Source organism: Anopheles coluzzii, chromosome 3 (assembly GCF_943734685.1).
Source record: "Anopheles coluzzii chromosome 3, AcolN3, whole genome shotgun sequence".
In the NCBI taxonomy this organism is placed as follows: domain Eukaryota; kingdom Metazoa; phylum Arthropoda; class Insecta; order Diptera; family Culicidae; genus Anopheles; species Anopheles coluzzii.
In genome coordinates, this window is record NC_064671.1 from 10,241,331 (window position 1) to 10,255,900 (window position 14,570).

A 14,570-nucleotide genomic window follows, 5' to 3' on the forward strand; every position below is an offset into this window, starting at 1 on the left:
GGGCGGGGAAGCAAACGTGTGTGTGTGTGCTGCTCCTGCACTGCCGTGCACTGCCTTTTCGGCGGAAGCGAGCATCGGCCCACGTTGGAATGCAAACGGTTGGATGCAGCAGCAGCAGCAGCACCGCATGCATATCATCAAAGTGGTGGACAAAGGCAAAATGCAAAGACCTCCGGCACAAAAGAATCAGCCCGTCTGGGGAACGGAGAGAATGTGTGTGTGTGTGTGTGCGTGCACACGTACGGTACTACACGGCAATACGCACATAGTGTGACCGCACCGTCAGCATCATCATCATCATCATTGCCGTCTGCCGGGTTTCGGGTTTGGGTCAGCCAGAGTTGCTCGGTTCGCCCTGGCGTGGAACTGGTTTTTGTCATTATTCCTTCGGAGGAATGCACGATAAAACCACCACCTCGCCCGATGTCTACAGCCATACGAAACTGGCGCGAGCAACGGCAGCATCATCCCATTTCCAGATGATACAGGAATGAAGGAACGCAAACCAAGTGCATAAAACGCGAACACAACGGGTCGTGCGGGATCCGTTTTGAGGACTGTTGTTTATAAGAACCACATTGCTTCGACCTTTACTGCATGTCAATCGCATGCATATTTACCATTCAGCTACTAAGCAACATCAAAATGTTGATCAGCTTGTACAGTAAATCAGTGAAATAATTTTAACTACATTAACCTCCTTTTTTCGAGAGTTTATTTACGACCGCAAGGCTGAATCCATTTCCCGTATGCGCACTGCAATACCGTAAACAAATTTTCCCACACGCAACGCATCCAGCACACACAAACACTTGAGATAGTCGCAGAGAGAAAGAGAGAGAGAAAGAGAAGTCGTAAATAATACACTCTGACCAAGGGCGGAAATAACTCGTCCACTCTGTCTCGCTGTTAATGCTCCACCGAAACGTTGCATTTCGCGCGCGCGTGTATGTGTCTGTTTCTACAACTGCACATGTGACTAGTAAGCTAGTCTTCTTCCTACACAAAACAACCCCCCCAGGTTACTTCTCCCTTATCTTCACCACCCCTCCCGGAGCGTCACATAAATATACGAAACGTCCGACACGACAGTAAGGAGAGTGAGACACCGAAGCGCACGATTCGTTTTTCCCGGGGACGGTGGTAAACCGTTCTCAAACCACCGGGTTTTTTTTTCGCAGCAGACGCAGCGATATGATGGGATGCACCCACCCACCCACCTACACACATACATGAGAGCATGGTTTTGTGTGGGATAGAGTGGGCAAGAAAACCACCCCCTCTCCACCTTCACCGCTTTTCCAGCGCGCAATGAAACTGACGGGAAAAATTACCATAGGTCAGGAATTCGTAACCGTCCGCCAGCAGCGAGCGTTGGTTTTTCGGCTGGTAGAAGAAGGTGAGGTATTCCGCGTGGCCCCCCTGTGCGGAGTGTGGTGTTGGTGTTGGATGGAGGACGAGATTAACGATTCGTTTTCGACTTCTACTTCGGTGGCGGTTGTGTCTTGCGAGGAAGTTGCAAGTGCACCGCGCGCCCTTTTTCTACCCCTTCCGGAATGTACACTTGCGCACTGCTGCTGCTACTACTACTACTACTACTACTGGCAAAAGGTAGAACAAAGTCGTTTTGTGGTGGCATTGAGCAGTTGTTGTCTTGAGCTGGATGCTTCCCACCATGCAGTACAGTAGAGGAAAATGATTTCAATCCATTCATTTACGGTTTCAAAAGAAGTGCGCAAGAAGTTAGTCGATTGTATCAATTTGTTTGCATCTGGTTTTTAATTTACTTTACCTCTACTTATTCTGTTGTTGAGAGTTTTTGTATTTACCTGAAATGAGAATAAAAATAAAATCAATATTACTGACAAGTACTGATGAAAATAAGTAACAACTTCTAAAAGAGGCACACTTTCAAATTACGAAAAACCCATTCCACTCGACCGGCAATCGAATTGGAGTACATTTAGGGTCCCTTGCGCTTATAAAACTCTTCCCTTTTTCCATCGTGTGACTGTGACCGGCAATGGCACGATTAGTAATTACACAAACTCTGTCCCGATGCTCCACAGTCACCAGCAGCCGCTCCACCGAACGGGTGTTGGCCCCTCTTAGCCCTTTTTTTTATTTCCAATCACATCAAGTAGACTTCCGCAGTGAGGTGATTGCTTTTTGCATTTGCTGTACCACCACCGTTTGCCGTGTGCAACAGCCGAGCCCCAGCCGTTGTACGACTTCTTGCACCCTTTATTAATCTGATTCTGTCAATCAGCGTGCTAATTGCTGGAACAGGCGCCATATCGATCAAACGTTAATTGGGGAGGGGAGGTGTTGTACACAGGGCAATGTGAGGTTTGCCTCGCTGCAACGGTCAAACGGACAAACATGGTTTTATGTTCTTTGGAAAATGTAAAATCTTCTTCAGGGATAACGCTTTAGCAAGTTGATATGAATTATTCGAGTTGTTTTCAAAAAGAAAGATCGGATTTGACATGAGTTTGTATTTCTAACGTAATAATATATAAATTAATTCGTTTCAAAGAATCCACACCTTGAAGCATTGAGATTATTACTTGATATTACCGCCTCCAAACGATCCAAGCGACATAGATCTGTGCGTAAATGCTTGGGTAACACACAAAGCAGGATGGATACGTTGTTCCCGCTCAGAACGCGCGTGTAAACGTAACAAAAAAGGTTTTTTCAATCACCAACCAAGCTCCTGTCGGGAGAAAAATAGAGCTTTTCATGAACATTAACCCATAATGTTACCAACTTACCAAATTTCATGATTAAAATATAACTTTAATAAAGTTCATTTTTCCGCTGCAAAGCGTATGGTATGGCACACTGCAACCTGAAACTTTTGTTTCAACAACTCCCACTAGCTCCTGTGTTTTTAATTTACACGCTCGGTTAAACTAGAACTACACGATGTGTGGTGGTGGTGTGTTACACATTTCCCCCCCTCCCCCCTGGTGTGTTACATTTAACACATCTCAATGCCACACAAAAACACCTACTATTAGTGCACTCACCGTGCGTCCCGAAAGCCACACAGAGACAGCAGTGTGTAGAGTGTAAAAGTCAAAGTGCAATATTTCAAACGATGATGCAAAATTCTACACTTCCTGCCTATACCCACAGCACTCCACCGATCGACACAAGGCGACACAGAAGGACAACGGCGACTTCCAGCCCCATGGTAACCGCTTTTTTGCTTCTTCCTCTGCAAGGGAAAGAATACACACACGCACACACGTCCATAGTGCTGCATGTGCTCGTCGTAGCACAAAGGTTACCCACTTCGGGTTCGGCGGCAGTCTTGTCCGCATCGTGACCGATTGGCCGCAGACCTCATTTTCAATCAACGCCTTCCGCAGGAAGCATATGGCAAGGAGCGAAGCGGTGGTGGTTACCACTTTTGCACGTTGTCTCTAATTGAATTTTCACCTGCTTCACTGCGGTTCATAATTTCTAAATTCTTGTCCTTTCCCACACCCTGAGGTTCTTACCCCTGTGCAAGCTGCTTTGGAGCGTGTGCTTTGTGTATACCCCCCACCCGGAAGAAAACGGGGTTAAGTCGTGAATGTTAGAGCATGAAAGGGTGCGGACAGCCTGCTGGCAAGAAAGTTTGTGCCATTTGGCTACTACGCCAGCCACGACAAAGTCTGGTTGACTTATGCTGCACACCGTTGCGCACAGGACAAGACAAATGACTTCCATCTTCGAGACGAGCGAACATTAACACTAGACAACTCCACCAAGCAACCTTTCTTCGCCATCAATAAATCTTCAATCGTTAGACAAGCTCCACACTAAACCCGACGAGGAGGGGGCTTATGGAGTACGTGCAGCGGTAGTTCTTAGTAGCAAAACCACATGACCATGGATGTCTGGCAGGTAGTGGATGTCATCCATTGACGTATCGTAGTAGTAGACGACGACACTACGCTGAGTGGTGCTTTGCGTTGCATCCATCAAATATACACAAACACCACACATACATGCTATCATCACCCACTCACACACACAGGCGCGCGTGGAAGAGTATGCACATGACAGGAACACACCGTTTCCTGCAACGGATCCTGATCCGGTGTGTCATAGACTGCGCTAAGCTCTAGGCCTGCAATCTCCCACACCACCACAGACCGACTGTGCAGCTGTGTGCAGCACATTCGGGTCAATATATTAAATTTGCATAGTGATGAGATAAAATTCCATTTTCCCTGATCAGACAGCAGCTCCGGAAAGGGGAAGAAGGAGCACGCCGATGAGAAAAACAGGACCACCTCCGACACTCGACGTGCTCGCCTGCAAAATTGGATCGCAATCGGATTCGTTCGGGACGGGTAAGCTCATGTTTTGGTCAGTTCATTGCACCCTCCCTCCGGCCAGGACACGCACGCACACACACTGCAGGAGGTTGTTTACCTCCTCCTTGTCCCACCATTCGGCAAAAGTTTATCGGAAAAACACTATCAAATTCGTATTTCGGGTTAAACAGGATTGCCCAGACCGTTTGCCCCGATAGCAGCGGCAGCATCAGCCACATCACCACCAGCAATTGATATGTCTTTTTCATGGAAGGGAAGTGATTTGCTTGTTCGCTTTTTTCCGTGCAGCTTGGTTCGATAAGCATAAGTGGGATAATTTGGTTTTGAAGTGGGCGCCCCATAATTAAAACAAATGGCATTAAACAGATTCAATAGAGTACATGCGCTGCGGGGCACAAATGCACAACACCACGCTAGCTCCAGTGGATGATGAAGCTAAAAATATTGGCGATGACGCTAGAGGCAGAAGGGTTATAAATTTGTCCACGGTGATTCATTTCCCTTTGCTAGCTAGAGCACTGTCGATGCACTTCCCACACCCAGTGAGCAATTGCGGGGTCAAAAATAGATGCCTGTAATAAAGTGAATAGGAAATTCTTGCTAGATGATCGAGTTTTTGACTCAACGATTGATGGCAAATGCTCTAGTAAACAACCATTAGTACAGTTAATGTAACGATCCAATCGAACTTGAATGATTTAACCTATGGTACCGGTTAAACCTTGATTTGGACAGTTAATAATGACAATCAAAATGAATATAATGTCAACATTTGTGAATAATTGATGATTAAAAACAATAATATAAATAATCAAAGTTGGAAGAATTACTCGCGTTTTCCAATAACGACTAATTCATAGCTTTACCAGACATTCAAATAAAACCGTGCAGTATTTGCCACAATCAACCACTAACCCCTTAATCCATAGCTCCTATCCCGCCCTGATTTCGTATGATCGGTTTCAAGTTTCAACCGCAATGTACGACTGCCTAGTTGCGTTTAGAAATTTTGCACTTTGATGTTTGAAGTGTCCTATTCGAAAGCACCGTCGTCCGCGCATCGTACCACGCTACTCGAACCCTCCACCAACTCTGCTAGGACCTATTGCATTCTCGTACGCACAAAATGCGTCCCACCAACCTTCTCGGATACCTCCAACTGCAGTTTTACGCACTCGTCATCCAAAAAAGGTGCACCTTCTGACAGGAGCTGTGCTGGGGAGCACACCGAGTGGTGAGTTGGTTGGTTGGTTGTTCGATTGATCGCCTGCAGTGTGACCGGTTTTGTATGTTGTAGCGCACGTCGCAGTTTCTGTCACCTTTTGCATAGGTGAACATGTTGTTTTGTTCGTACCCGTTTATCGTCCTTTCACCTTTCCAGGGGGGCCACATATCGAGCATAACGCATGGCAGCGTGCAATTGCGCATACATACGGGGTGTGTACGCAATGGGGTGTTCGCGTTCCGTTTGACGATATGGCCACCATCAACAGGGAGGGAATTTCTAGCATGAATACCGCCCTGGCCAACATTTAGCAGTGGTAAAAGTGGTTCAATTCTTCGCCACAGTACTGAGAAATTTCAATAAAGCCACCTTTGTGTGTGAGTTTGCCGAAGAAGAAGTATATTGCCCCCTGGTTTGAGGAATACTCCTCTATCTGGAACACACGCAATACACATACAACACCACAACAATAACACAAAAAAAAAACAACAGACATACACACTGATAGTCTCGTGTACCTATTTTGCATATTCACTTACACTCGAGGGCAAAACAAAGCGCACAAACTATAATTAATGTTCCGGCAGCCCTTCTCTGTGTCTCCCTCGATCTCACTGTAAAACGATTATTTAACAGCGCATATCGTCTCCCCTTCGTATGCTGCTTATACTACTCACCATGTCTATTTCTTACACACTGGAGCAATGCAAATGCAACGGTTTCCCCCAACAATGTGTCCACATTACAGGATCTCACACATTAACCAATTTATTGAGAGCATACGTTTGGTCATCAGTTATCCCTCTCTACGTACGGCTGGGTGATGTGTCTTCACACTTCCGCGAATGTGGAAACGCCTCTCTGGAGGGAATGAGATGTTTCTTGTGTCGCGATCACTTCACCCATTGTGAGGAGTTGTAATTGAATTTGCGCGTAGTGTAAGTAATCGCTTGTAACGCTTTAATTTGCATACTATGGACAAGGGGACGCGTCATTAACTTTACCAGCAATAAAATACGCGTAACACATTTTCTTGCGGAACGGCAAATTAGCAAACAAGATGGCAAAAACATGACGTCCGGGGGTGAAACATAAAAACATTTGGATAACATCTTACTTTCGTTTGTTTGTGACATGAACCACGAGCGAGCTAAGTAAGAGTCGTTAACATTCACACTAGGCCGTCGTTGGGTAGTGCCCCCCTTACTCTACAAACACTGGCAAATTAACTGTGAAGGACAACGAGTTCTCTCGTGTTCCGTCGTAATGAGAATTGATTGATACGACTTGCAAACGTGTAGCATTGCATAGTAAAATCCCAATTCAAGCAAACGCAGTGAAGCGAAAGACACGCTCTAGTTGTCAACACTAGTTGTCAACTCTAATTCACCTGTCAAACTGTGAGTGTTTTTGTTGCCGTAAAAGGTAACAAAATTAGATTAGTATTAGATCAAATGTCAGTTGTCTGAGATCTTCAAACTCAGAAACAAAACAAGTCTCAAAATGTTGGGATTTGCAATTAGAAACTCACAAAAGAATTTCTACGCTCCAAGCATCATAGTATCTGATTCCCACAAATCCTTCCATTTTATGTACCTTGTGACCTAGTTCCGGGAGAAGAACCCACCAGGAAGTTAGGAAAATCCATACACCGTACACTGGAGCTGTTTATAGTTCTCGCGTGAGGTCATGCTAGATACCACCACTATCGATTAATGCTTTGTGTTTGTACGAACCCAACTTTTGAAGCGAATCTGCCAACCGGATGATCCCACCAGATGGGGCTGCTCGACAAAGGCGTTCCGTTTTGCTTCCCCAAACGCCAACAAACAGAAGAAAAAAAACCTCCAACCGATCTGGCAACACTGCTTGCTCCACATAGCTCCCTACCGCTTGGGTCCGCTTGCTTTGTAAAAGGTTTTGAGAGGGAAGTATACCACCCAAAACAGAGAAAAAAACAAAAGCACACGACACACCAGCGACGTTCAGTGCGCATGCGCACGGATCGCGCGAAACATGGTGGATGGGTGGTCTGTTTGGAACCGTTTCCTAGGGAGCCACACGGCAAAACGGACTCCCACCGAAAGGCGTTAGTTTCGTAGATAGTGCTCCTCAGCCCTGCCCAGCCCAGCGCTTTCTCGCTTTGTCCAATCCACAAATGAAATCATTTCGGGAAAAAAGCGCTCCCCAACAAACGCACGACGACGTACACCAGAGGCATCGATCAAGTTTGTGGAACAAAGTTTTCAGAGTTAAACTAAAAGATAGAGGGAGAGGGAGAGCAACACCGCCATCATTATCCCGTCCCTTTGGTTTCCGGATCGTGGTGCCTCTTTGGGTGGCGTTTGGAAGTCCTTCCTTTGTCTGTTTCGGTGCCCGTGCCAAGCGAACCGCCCCGCATTCTGTCTTGGGGCCGCGGCGCCTTGTCGTAAGACCTTGTCGTCCGAAGGCCAACGTCAGCGGGTACTGAGAGAAAGCAAGTCATAGGAGGGTGGTGGTGTCGGCGGAGGCTAATCAGGTTCACGGTTTGGCGCCAACCCCGCCAACCAGGCGACAGTCTCGAATGCATGTACTCCTTCTCTACTGCCTTCCTTCGGAGGGTAGGGCACCATGCACTACTGGAAAATAATATAAAATTGCTCACCACCCTTCACTCTCCATCCAGTGCTGCCAATTGCTTCAGAATGGATTGGAAGTTGATTGTGGAGCAATTCGAAGTTTAGAAAGCGCCTCACTTAAGTTGGCCAACGGCCACGAAATGGCGTACAGCACAGCAATAAAGTTGGGTAGGAAGGACATTGGTTAGACGTACATAGAGTAAGCGTCCAGCGAAGATAGGACCACGTGTCGGCTTATCGGGGAGTGTACGAAGCGCACTGAGCTAGATTACGCGTTTTAGCTAGCCGGGGCAAATTGCTAAGATACGCGAGACGCACTTACTCACCGTGCAACACACTTTGAAACACTATTTTCAACAACAGAGCAATAAAGTCCAAACCAAGCAAACACCCATCCACACTACATCAATTCCTTTGTCCTGAGTCATCAGTCCCGAACGTTTCTAAAATTAGGTCCTAACATTGGGTTGGCCCCTTGCTACACAGCAGTGTTGTGCTGCAATAATATGTGCTGCATTCGAATATTGCTGACACTAGAGCGAAGGCAACTGCACTAGAACTAGTGCACCCTAGTGAACTAGTGTGTGTGTGTGTGTGTGTTCGATAATATGCGTTGCCTATGGTTCTATTTATACGAGTCTCTCACGCGGTTGACGGGTTTTCGCTAGTCTCAGCAGCAAAGACGCGGTTCGCGAGCAACAAACCCATTTTGACAGGCAGCGTCTTTAAATGTTTCGCTAATAATTGTATTACAGCCAACTATCTTTTCAACCTCCGGTCGAACAACGATCGAGAAGATCGAGGAAAGGTTTTGGAGAAGGGAGGAAAAGGAGAGGTGGATGTTGCTGATGACATCAACTTCAGCAAACGCAACGCGCATCGTGTGTATGCACCAGCTCGCAGCAACGGCCGCGGTACACAGCAAGTGCATTTAGATGGAGTAGTAGTGATAGTGCCGATTGCTGGCAGAAGATATGGCTTACCCACGAGTTTGTTTGTGTTAGTGGGGAGAGGAAATGGATGGCCTCCATCAGCAAACCCCGCAAAACCTCTTCCACTACACAATGCATCGTGTCGTCGCTATTATTTGCATTACGAACTATTAGTAGACGGTTGCATCATTCATCTTCCTCGCCGCCGTTAGAGCTGAAGGTGTGCGTTTGTCTATGAGTGTGTGTTGCACGGGAACCCTCCTGTAGGGTACAATCATTTTCTGCACTCTAGCACTTCCACAATAGATGACGTGGAACTGGAGCTAACTATGGGTGACTATCGAGATGTGTTGGAAGATCTTTTGATGGTCTTGATGTTTAGGACCTAAACAAAAACAACCAGAAAAAGATTTTCTCCAGTGATATCTTCATGAAAGATGTGTAAGATTGGCGACTTGTCAAGACTTCTTCACTGCAAGTATTAATCCATCTGATCGTACATCAATAACTTCCGTATAATCGATCGATGTCTTTTCCCACTCCTTTGTGATAATAAAACTTCAACATGGTCTTCCAAACTACCATTTCAAAATTGCTGCATTCATCAATGATGGACCTCAGCCATTACCAATCCCACCCGGACTCCCAATGGTTGACGGTCGAGTACAGTCCATCCATCAATCATCCAGCAGGTCTCTAGCTCTTTCTAGCCCAAACCGACACACACACACACACGAATGCGTCATCCGTCCACTAGGTTTCGTCGCTTAACTTCCGCCATATTGATCTATTCTTCCATGACCTCCTCTCTACTTCCCCCAAAAACCAGAACGCGATGACATACTTGCGGTGGCAGGGAGAGCGAGAGCGAACCAAAACCAGGCGCTTGATTTCGGCTAGAATAAACACAACATCAACAACATGCCCCCTTTCCTGCCTACTCTCTTCTGTGCCGCTCGCACGCACGCACACGGTTCCCGCGAAGAAACCACGCCTACCACGTTCCAAAACTCGCGAACTTGCCCTTTTTCTATTCGGCCCCCTTTTTGCTGCTTCTTTCGTTTCGTGTCGTTTGCTTTGTTTTGTTTGTCGGACCGCAACGCGCCACAACGGGCGCGTTTCTTCCGACCTTCGAGAAAAGACGGGGAATCGCTTCTCTAGGAAAAGACGAGCGTCTTCCGCTGTGTGTGCTGCGGGGTCCTTTGTTCTCGGGGGCTTCTTCCTTGGCGAATGATCATAAAAACAGGCACCCAGTCGGACGGTTGCCATCGAAAAAAGAGTGCAAGAAAGAAGATGAGATTTCTTACTGCCAGTCGCCAGTTGGGAATGGTTAAACCTCTTCAGGGTAGGTTTGAAAGCATTGGGATTATAAAGCGACTGTTTTTGGAGAACTGAGATGGTCGTGTTATTTCTGTCAGAAACACAAAGTACGGCGTTAGTTGTGGGGCTTCACTTGTCAAAAGTTCTATGATTATAACATTATAAATAGTGTTAAAGCAGATGCTCAAACTGATGTACTTCTCTGGAAGAAAATGGGCACACGATGGTGGAAAGTTCGATGAACATTCTTCTTCTCGTTTGTCCTCAATAATCCCATAAGGACCTGGGGGTGGGGGGGGGGGGGGGGGCTCTGTCAAACTTACTAGAAAGGGAACTAGCTCTAGAACAACGAAAAGCGTTGAGAGTCGGTCTCGTCCGGATGGTAATCGAACTAAGCCCTCCCTTGCAGAAGCCAGCAATCGTATGAATAGACCATCGGGCCAGCCGTAGCTTGATCGAATATGGTCTAATATAAACAAACAAAGGAAGGAAATGTACGGCACACAATAGCTAAATGAAATGGTTTTAAGAGCTTTTAAAAAGACAAGATGAAAATATAAATACCCCACCCCCCCTCCCCCAAATCAGTGACCTAAAATGCAACGTTAAATGCAGCCTCAAGAACAATGTAATCCATGATCGGTTTTCCCGTCTAATGTTCCCATTATTTCCAGTAAACGTTTGCTCTGCGAAAGTCTTCACCCCCGGGGGGAAGAATGTTCCATGATTTCTACAATACGAAAATTGAAACTAAAACCCTCGAGTAGGCGGCCAACCATTGGATGCTGTCGGATTGCTGTGCAACAAGACAAGTAATTGTAGCCGTAGGCTAAACGTCATTTATCTCGCTCTCTTTGCACAAGCGGCTCGCCCGAAACGCTTAATGCATCCGGACGATACACCGATGAACGTTGGTTGGCTGGTTGGGGGCAATCGAGGACAGAGTGGTAGAGTGGGTTTGGTGCATCTGCTAAAATAATGAAATGAAGCTCGCTCCAATGGAAGAAGCGAACATGACTGACTGGCCCGGAGGATACGTCTAATTCTGGTTCGAAATCTAGGCAACACGCTCGCGCTCACACAGCACACTGTATGTAAACCTTCACAATAGCCTAGAAATAGATTAGTGTGACAGACGGAGAATGGTTGCGGTTGCTGTCCGTCTCGTTGTAATGGACCGACTGGGTGGCTTGTACAAGCGCACATTAGTTTGTTCAGCTGTAAATTACAGAGCCTACAAACAGCGACTCCCCACACAACTCCATCGATCGGCTTTCCCCCTTTCTCCCTCTCCTCATCACGCGTGGCCATATTGGTTGACAGTTTAATGAAGTAGCACCGGAGAGAGCCCCCTTCGCAACGGCAACCTTCCATGAAGAAGATCTTGTTCCACCGATTGATATCCGGTTGATTCGATTAGAAAGGAGAGTCGCTTTGGTGGTGGTTTGGCGCGCCGACCAAGGTAACTATACTCTCACATGTGCAAAACAGTACTAGTCAAACCGGTCGCTGTCGATGTTGGAGCCTTCGCAAAAGGGGAAAAGGCTCTCCCCGCTCCAGGGCCCTTGAGATGTACCTTAGCGAGCCCGCAAGAAACCTTAACTATATGCTCCCGTTTAGTGCCACTAAAACGTGTACTTATTTTTCGCAGTAGATTAAACCGCTGCTCGATCGATCGGTTGCGTTGTGAAAGATAGTAATTTGAATCCTTGGCTCAACGTGTTACCTTACGCACAGTCACTTAGAGGATCTCGCTGAGTGAAGGGAAGCGACTCTGCTAGACGGCGAACCTTGTCAATGACGATCAAATCAAAGGGCACACTAATCGATCGCCAATGCCGGTTAATGTGGTGTGGAAGCGCTTTTCTGTGAGTGTGTGTGTGTGTGGGTTTGCAATGGAGCAATCATGCCATACTGAGACAGCTTTTTGCATAAACAAGGCCAATTGATAACGTTTATTAGAGCATTATTAGCTGGAATTATGTGTCCGCGCGTGTCCGCCTGGATTGCAGGACGCCATATGAGGAGTTGTTTGGCTTTCGCGTTTGCAAATGGCGTTCAAGTTGGGCTGATTTAATTAATTACTGGCGGGCGGCCAGCATAAATACCCGCAGCAGAGCGCTTGCGATTAATATTATGCTGGTTCGAGGCGGGCGCAAATGTCTTAATAAATTATCAAAACTAATATGCAAAATAGCAAATGGTAGCAATTGTGGTACGGCAAGCGGCTAGCTGCTTATTGCTGTTAATTTGGTCTGCTAGAAAGAACAAAAAAGAAGAAGGAACGGTGGCATTTCCTAACAGAGCAATGTTTGCACACATAACATCGCCCTCTTTTCTTCGCCCGCCGAAACTCGATACCGTTTGGAAGCGACTTTTAATTGCCGCACTCCACCGTACGTCTGCCTCCAACTCCAAAGCATTATCTAGCAACGCGCGAATCAGCGAATTTTCCGTCATTCGATGCACCGTTTTTTCCCGTTAGCTGGCCCGGTTATTGGTGGCGACTTGTGGTGGGTGTTGTGGGCCCGTGGGCACAACAAAAAATACCGTTTCGCTTCCTACCTGAATGATGTACGGCGCTGGCCAGAATTTATTGCGCAAAAGAAAAGAGCGCAAAGGGAACGGAGTACACTTGTTTTGTTGCTATTTAGCGAAATAGTTTATAAAAAAGAAAGAACAAACTGGTTGCGATTGTTGCAATCAACACTCCCCCAGCAAAGCGCAAAGGTTGCAGTTGTTGCGGATGGTGCTGGTGAGAACCGAATGAGGTAAAACGGTAAGAGGAAAAAAAATAACAATTTCCTACTTTTGTTGTTGATTTGTTGATTTAAAGCTCTTTCCGGCACAAACCAAGACCCCGCTCTTCGGTTACTAATGTATTGAGAAACAGTTTATTTTAGCTTTTAGTTTTTCCTAGCCACAACAATCCAAACTGGCGCAACTGCGTATACCTAACTGACCGAACTTTACTTACAGGCTGTTCCAGGAGTTCTCATAGCTGTGGGACACTTTATAAACACTTTCTTACGTGAAATGAGCTTAATGTAATGGGAATTGGACTCACTAGCACTCTTGTTGGACACAACCAATAGGAATTTCCGAGCAGCTTGTCCAAAAAGGTTGCCATAGAGTTCAATTTCCAACGTATGAAATTCACTTCCAATGGGAAAGAGCCTAGGAAGTGTCCCACTACTATGAGAATCCCCGGAAACCCCTGTAAGAAGCACAATTTTTCTTCATTTCAAATGTGTTTTCTGTCCAATTACAAAACGTTCCAGTCAAAAGTTTTAGCGCAGCTTTGCAAAACTGAGTCGATTCAACTGAAAACAATCTTGAGAAAGTTCCAGTGAAAACTAAAAAAAAAAAAACTAGCTTAATCCTGCCGGTGGAAATCGTTTGCGGAAACTTGTTAAATGGAAAACGGATTAGTCACTCGCTTCCGGCGCAACGGCGTAAAGTGCCACCGGAAGGGGCGGAAAAGTTATTCCCGGCTTAACGGAAGCTTTAGCAAGAGCAATGTAAGCAATGGGTTATTAAGAAAGTTTGCTAACCCGTTTGCCAGCTCTATTGCAAGTCAGATTAAAAGTGTTATTTTATATCCCACAATCACAATGTAGTTTTCATTAACAAATTTAATACAATCAATTCAACTAAAAATGGCGTCTAGATAGGCAAGCAAAAAAAAACAAACAACCGGCCCGAAACGGAAGAAGCGAAAAACGGAAACTGCAAAAGCATGCAATCTGCGTGAATCAGCTCGAACGGAAGGTTGGGGAAAAAAAAAGTGAAATGGCGGATAGTAAATCAAAAGCCGCCTAAAACATGCCCAGCCCCCCTCACCCACCCCATTCGTCTTGTAAGAGAAAGGAGCAAAGAGAAAGATACAGATAACGGGCTGTGGCTGTTTGGTGGAGATCTGCCCGAGAAGTGGTGGAAAGCAAAACATGAAAACTAACGCGTAGAGGGGGGAGGGAGATACGGAAAGAAAGAAACGAAGGAAAGAAAAGAGGATAAATTTGAAGAAAGTGTTTCGTTGGGGGAGGGAGCGTTAGTAGGAATGGAGTGTGGTACAACAGTGTGGAAGTAAAAGGAGAGAAAAGGAACACACAAATCCCGTGGTTAGCAGCCAAACGGA

General features: G+C 46.2%; 1 long non-coding RNA gene across 1 annotated transcript in view; it reads right to left on the reverse strand.

Moving 5' to 3' along the window:
- Positions 1–14,570, reverse strand: part of LOC120957331 (uncharacterized) — a 37,391-nt gene that overhangs the window by 20,025 nt on the left and 2,796 nt on the right. The window lies entirely within an intron of this gene.